The sequence below is a fragment of the Xyrauchen texanus genome, chromosome 17 (assembly GCF_025860055.1).
Source record: "Xyrauchen texanus isolate HMW12.3.18 chromosome 17, RBS_HiC_50CHRs, whole genome shotgun sequence".
NCBI lineage: Eukaryota > Metazoa > Chordata > Actinopteri > Cypriniformes > Catostomidae > Xyrauchen > Xyrauchen texanus.
Genome location: NC_068292.1, coordinates 30,164,286 through 30,171,887, shown reverse-complemented (window position 1 = coordinate 30,171,887; position 7,602 = coordinate 30,164,286). Strand labels below are relative to the sequence as shown.

General features: G+C 36.4%; 1 long non-coding RNA gene across 1 annotated transcript; it reads right to left on the bottom strand.

Annotated features, from left to right (window-relative positions):
* Nucleotides 1-367: 367 nt before the first annotated feature.
* LOC127657775 (uncharacterized) lies at nucleotides 368-7,494 on the bottom strand. Its single transcript, XR_007972320.1, has 3 exons — nucleotides 7,390-7,494; nucleotides 6,966-7,093; nucleotides 368-2,485 (listed from the first exon to the last, which is right to left on the bottom strand). It is a non-coding gene; the product is annotated as an uncharacterized LOC127657775 (long non-coding RNA).
* Nucleotides 7,495-7,602: the final 108 nt, after the last annotated feature.

Genomic DNA, 7,602 nt, shown 5'->3' with positions numbered 1-7,602 from the left:
CCATACACTCCCATTAGAAAGCATGGAAGGATATTTTTTTATATATAACTCCGACTGTGTTAGGCTGAAAGAAGAAAGTCATATACACCTAGGTTGGCTTGAGGGTGAGTAAATTATGGGATCATTTTCATTTTTTGGTTAACTAATTTTAATTCAGTAAAAAAAATTATTGCAAAACATCCTATTGTTATCAAGTGTTTTTGTCTGGTTTTCCATTTAAAATGGTCACAAAAATCCTTAAAACAAGACACATTTACTTGAGAAGCAATATATAAGATATTTAGATTTGCTTTAAGAGGATGTATCTTAAATGTAAGTGTATTTTGTATATACGTGTATTTTTTTCACTTGGTTATACTAGTGCGAGTATATATGCGAGTGCAGAACAAAATATACTTATATTCAAGATCTTTTCTCTAAAAGCAAGTCTAAATATCTTATATGCTGCTTCTCAGGTGAATGCATCTGTAAGAGTCTGCCCAAGGATAACACGTGAACAGCCTCTTCAAGTTCAAGGTGAGACTTTTAATTTTCACACTTATATGATATAAGTTATATCGTAAACAATACAAAGATTTGTTGGCTTGTTCTGTTGGCCTTGGTGTACGATACTCTTTCTCGAGGCTCTGTGGCTGCTGCCTTTTTATGCCGCTCTCCCCATGCTTACTGAAATTAGACACAGGTGTTAGACATAATTTAGCTCAGGTGTAAGCGCCCTTACCGCTTTTCTCTCCTGGACGGGCGCTTGACCACGCCCCGCTGCCACAGCATCTTTTTTTAAAGGATTTTTAGATTTGATAAAAAAATAAATATTTTTTTAATTATATTCAACATTCTCAGATAACAACGTTTTCTTCTGCAGTATAGTTCCTAAAGTAAATGTACATTGTTTTAAATTAGTTTTAGATATTTTTATTGGAAATCAAGCCAAAACAAATCATAATTTTTTTTTTGTTGCAGTGTATGATGGGGCGAAAACTACCCTCTCTCACCTTTCTGTTCACTTTAATCCATATTTTCTTCATGTTAAGAAATGCACAGTGACATATATTATATATGATTCAACAAGTCGCGAGTCATCACATTATAATTTAGCTGCAGCAAGCATGCGTGAGATGGATGAGCATCACCGCGTCATAGTGTGAATCGGCCGGGTGCAGTTTCAATCTCCCCTGTGCTAACCGCACAGAAAAATGCCAGTTTCGGAGTTTGTAGTTAATTACATGACCTGCTTCCGTATTATTTGTACTTTAATAAAGCTATAAGGCATTAAAACTGCATTTAAGATGTAACCCCTGGGTGTTTCCTTTAAAGAGCTCCAGCTCTGCTTATTCCACAACGAGAGTGCTTCTGTATTTACTCATTTGGTATTTTTGGATAATAATTCCCTCATACTTGTAGTATGCCATCTACATAAGCTGAAGCTGTTTGGAAAGTTTAGAGTGCATCTGGAATGTGAGCTGTTCCTCTACTCAGTCAGACACGAGCTGCAGTGCTACTCTCGCATGTCATCATTACAGTTTAATGTGATCTCATATTACTTTAAATGAGATTAAACGACTATTTGACAATGAACATTTTTGTCAACAGTTTTTTTTATAGTCGACGTTGTCGATAATGTTGACTAATCGTTTCAGCCCTACCCGGCAGTGTTGCCCTCTTTCCCCTTTATTGTTCTGTCTTGTCCTGGAACAATTAGCATTTTCCAGGGGTGGTGGGACATAAGCTTTTGCTTTACGCAGATGATATTTTATTATTTGTCTTCGACCCAACTAGATCTATGCCTTGCCTCAACAGATATATTAATTCCTTTTCGAAATTCTCAGGATACAGAGTTAATTGGTGTAAATCCGAAGCTTTGGCTCTGACAGCATACTGTAACAGCTTTTCAGCCGGGGGCCTTCCAGTGGCCCAAACAGGACATTAAGTATTTGGGTATTTTATTCCCAGAAAATGTGTGATTTAGAGTTAAATTTGATCCATCAATAAAAGGTTTTTGAGTGATGTGGGCAGGCTAGATTGTATAGACTTGGCCTTAGACACACCCACCTGCTGGAAATGCCAATCAGAAAATGGGGACACAACCCATGTTTTTTTTAGTGGTGTGTTAAGATCTAAGAATTTTGGTTGAGGGTTCAGAGTTTTATGCATTACATATTGGGCACTCAAATTTCATATTGCCCCAGACTGTAAAAAATATTTTAGACGATAGCTGGTCATTAACATAGGGGATAGGTGTGTTCGGGTGGGGAAGGGTTTAATTTGATATAATTTGATTCCAAATTTTCTGTTATGTTTATTTAAATTGTTGAATGGAATCAATAAAAACTGTTAATAATAAAAAGACTAAGGCAGAGACTATACTATGTCACAGTGGTAGATGTAACCGGTGTGGGACAGCAGGGAAAACCTGCTGAATCCAGAGCTCCCAGCAACATCAGATTACATGCAGGCATCTTGGACATCTTGGACCCACCAGCAATACCTAAAATGACAGAGAGAGGAAGTTTAAATGTGGTTGTGAAAAATAGACAATAATTTTACTGAGACAGATGAAGCAAACTACTGTACTGAAAATAAGTGCATTTGATCAAGCATAAGGACACTGGGACACACTTTATATTAAGTGTCTTTAACTACCTTTTACTTAAGCATTTGATACAATGTACTTATTTACGGTCATACATGTATTTGTTTTGTACTTACACTTATAGTTCACCCAAAAATACAAATTCTCTCATCACTCACTCAACCTCATGCCATCCAAGATGTGTATGAATTCTGCTGAATACAAACGAAGATTTTTAGAAGAATATTTCAGCTCTGTAGGTCCATACAATACAAGTGAATAGGTACCAAAATTGTGAAGCTCCAAAAGCACAAGGCAGCATAAAAGTAATCCATAAGACTCCAGTAGTTAAATCTATGTCTTCTCAAGCATGTGTGGGTGAGAAACAGATAAATATTTTTTCCCCAAAATATTTTTATTGAATTTTGCATAGACAAACAATTTGCTTTTGCATCAGTAATCTGAATGGGTCAACAGCAGATCAATATTCAAGTCCTTTTTTACTATCAATGTCCACTTTCATGTTCTTTTTGTTCTTTTGTTTTTGGCAATTCGCATTCGTTGTGCATATCACCACCTACTGGGCAGCAAGGAGAATTTACAGTAAAAGCTTAAATATTTATCTGTTTCTCATCCACACCTTTAATATCACTTCTGAAGATAGAGGTTTAACCACCTTTATGTGAATGTGAATTTTGGAGTTTCAAAGTTTTGGTACCCATTCACTTGCATTGTATGGACCTACAGAGCCGAGATATTCTTCTAAAAAAATCTTAATTTGTGTTCAGAAAAAAGAAAGTCATACACATCTGGGATTTATATTTTTGGGTGAGCTATCCCTTTAAATTATTGCATTTAATTACATGTGAATTTAGACTGTTAAACTTATCCCTACCTCCAAAAACAATACCAACCCCCAACACTAACCCTACCCCTACTCTTAACCCTACTCATGCCTCAACCTCAGTAGCAGAAAATGTGAACCTTGTGAGAATTTTGCAGAACAAGTTACTAGGTTACGATTCACTCATCTCAAGATTCAGTTCATGATACTGAACTCACGTTTCGGTTCACAATTATTTAAAATAAGCCTGAATCAAGAAAAGTTAAGTTTTATTTTTTTATTTACTTTAAAGTCAAATGCAAAACAGCTTGATTCCATTAAAATGTAGCAAAAAGTACAGTTTTTAAAATTGCTTAATGATTAATCAGAAATGAACTGTGACCTAAAATTATGCTTTGCAGAAAATACAAAATTATGTGAGATGATTGTCACTGATTATATACACATTCAAAATATTTTAACTAAAATTGTATTTTTCTAAAATAACATTGTCTCCGTTCACATCTAAATATTCTTTTCAAAATTACATATTTAATGGAAGTGCATGCTTATCCAGTTATATATAAATAATAATAATTTACCGATAAAATCAGACATGACATTACACATTAGAATTATATTCCCCCATAGCATTATATATAGTAGATTAATATGGCAATATCATTAAACCTCTGTAAACTATAATTTTCTCATACATTCAGAGCAGATCACTCTCGAAGTTTCAGCCGAACTCATCGTTCAACACCTGTAGCTACTATGAGTTTCTACATACTGTATCTCTTCTGATATAGTCTAGTGCATTTGGCACCAGAGACTCCAGTTCTGGAAACCTTTTGGAGTACTTGTTACAAACAAATTTGTGAATGATATCTGAGGAAATAAAAAAGGAAGTATTGTTCCAGTGCTTGATAAGGAATCACTGAAATCTTGCAATATAACATTAAAGGGGCCATGACATGCTTTTTTATTTTAATATGTTCATTAAGGTTAATTTATAATATTAGTAAAGTTTTTGATGCACTAAAAACAGTCATATTTGCAAAACATGATCCTTTTCCTATGGAATGATTTTCCGGACATCATTCAAAAGGAATTGCAGATTGTATTTGCAATTGCGTTTTCAATTTGTGGACGCATAAAATGTGACATAATCCAAACGCAATTGCAAATCGCGCATTACCGTTTGCATTTTCATTTAAGTGAACGCACAGTGACTGCCAGATTTCAAATGGAAAAGCAAAGTCCATTTGCAACTGTGTTTCCCATATCTTACGAGTTTTGGCCCTGTCATATATAAATAGCAATTTCAATTACCACGTCTGCTTTTTCACTTTCTCAGCGTCGCGTATGTAGCCAGCCAAAACTCAAATGGAATACTAATTCCCTTAGTATTTCCATTGATGCCTTACACGGAAACCTGTCAATCAGGGTCAAGGGTGGGATTATGCTATGGGGCGTGTTTGTCTTGGGAAGTGACGTCACTCACAGTCGACGGTCAAGAGTCATTATATAAACAAGCATTAAAAGTAATGGACCAGAAATCTGTAAGATGGCATCACTGCATCATTCTAAGGAAGCATAATATCTTGAGTTTTGACAGTTTTGTAAATTTTTCTTTTTTAAAACTAATATTTAAGTGTGTGAACAACGTTGCACCAGAAATATTCTGTCAACTAGTACATAAACAAAAGAGCGGAATAAGAACTAGAGGCACAATAAGTGGAAACTATAGCTGCAAAACGTAGAACAACATTTGGTCAGACATCATTTTCAGTAAGAGGCATACATTTGTGGAATGCATCTGAAATTAAAACATTGACAGACTTCAAGGTTTTTAATACACATTTAAAGCAATGGCTGAAACTGAAACAACTTTGTGAACACTGACTGTACAGGACATAACACAATGCATACAAACATAATGTTGCATATGTGAGCACGCACAGACATATGCACACTTTTGTGTTCTTGTATTGATAAATGTGTCTAGACTTTGTTTTATAGTGACTTCCACATCTACTTAAGCCCATATCTTATTTCATATAAGGGATGTATTTGTTGTATGTATTTTATTAATTATAAATCTTAAACTCAATACTCTGTAATTTTTGTTTTAAACTTATAAGCCTAACCAGGGACAGGGGTTGCAAATTAGTCATGGCTAGAAACATGTATGCGTGGCATCTACTTTGTATTCTTTATAAAGCAATGTTCTATGCATTTGTCCCTGTCAAATAAACATTAAAATAAATACAAAATAAATAAAGAGGTGATGCCCTGAACAGACGCCGGTTTATTTGATCTTGACCGTCGACTGTGAGTGACGTCTCTTCCCAAGACAAACACGCCCATAGCATAATCCCACCCTTGACCCTGATTGACAGGTTTCCGTGTAAGGCATCAATGGAAATACTAAGGGAATTAGTATTCCATTTGAGTTTTGGCTGGCTACATACGCGACAGTAAGAAAGTGAAAAAGCAGACGTGGTAATTGAAATTGCTATTTAAATATGACAGGGCCAAAACTCGTAAGATATGGGAAACACAGTTGCAAACGGACTTTGCTTTTCCATTTGAAATCTGGCAGTCACTGTGCGTTCACTTAAACGAAAATGCAAACGGTAATGCGCGATTTGCAATTGCGTTTGGATTATGTCACATTTTATGCGTCCACAAATTGAAAACGCAATTGCAAATACAATTTGCAATTCCTTTTGAATAATGTCCGGAAAATCATTCCATATTTTCCACCCTCATTCTGACCCTTTGTCAGAAACACGGGGGTTTTGGTGCCGCTTCTCCTTTAAGTTTTACCGTTAACGCCCAATGTTCTGATTGGCTTTCTGCTGTTGACTGACCTGCTCTCTCCTTGCTATCTCACTGCTCACCATTACTGGGTGGGCCTACTGAAGTGATAAGGTAAAGTAGGCTTTGATGTGTTGTGTCAACACTCCCGTTTTTCCCGGGAGTCTCCCGCATTTCACACCCATCTCCTCCCGTTTTGTTATTTCTCCCGGGAAACTCCCGTAATTTGTATGGCTCAATCCTCGTTATATGAATAATCACATCAATATATTATTCCAAGGTTGTCCAGTTGCCAGATCTTGTATGAAATGCATCCTACTCACACAATCGACACATCATATCAACCCATTTGTGACCTCAACCTGGCAACCTACAACCCATTGCGCTGTTGATATCTGCACAGGCAGTAGACGCGGGAAGTTAAATCAAGAATCACTGGTAGATGGGAGGAAAAGACTCAGCTGGTGCTCCGGCGAAAAAAAGCTATATATACATGTAAATTTAACAACAGCTGGATGGAAGAATTTCATTTCATATCTCGAAGCCATATCGACAATGCCCACGCCTTTTGCAAAGTGTGTCACACTGATTTTAATATCGGACACGGTGGGTAAAATTACGTTACTCACCACATTAAATCACAATGACACAATTTGTATGTATTTAGTCTGCCTCTGCCATCAGCAACTGGTTTGCTGTGTTTTAGTTTCGCTATGGATGTGACGCTATCGTCCCACTGTAACCCACCTCCATCTCCTCCGTTATGTCCTCCAGTCCCCGGTCTGTTTGACTCTCACCGGGTTCCCCATCACTCTCATCGCCTTCCTCACTGGCATACAGCCCGTCTTCATCTCCAGCTCGTCTACTAAAGACATCTATGAATTTAGAGTGACTCTTTAGAACCAAGAGGACGTCACGGCTATAAACAAACACAAGCTTACAAACGAACGAGTAATAGCAACGCAGCATGAAACAACAACTAACGCCACAAATACAAGATTAAGAAAACGAAAAGAAAATGTAGGTATGTGCAAAATTATGCAATTTATATTTATTTCAATGCACTAAATAGATGAGATAAGACACATTTGTTCTATTTTTGTTATTTTTTTGGATAAAATGTCTTGAAACTATTTTTCAGAGCAAAATAAAATCCATCCGGCATTCTTACATTTTCAGAGAAAAGAGTCCTTTTTCTTCACACCTCAAAAGAAATGGTCAATAAATTACAAATAGAACCAACGGTGTTCTATCATGTGCCTACCAGACCACTCACTGATATCGCTGAAGTTGCAGATTGAGCGCGTCATTTCTTTTGCATTAAAGGCTTATGGGAAATGTAGTCTTTATGAACGTCGCAGTGCGTTCAAATTCCATTTTTTTA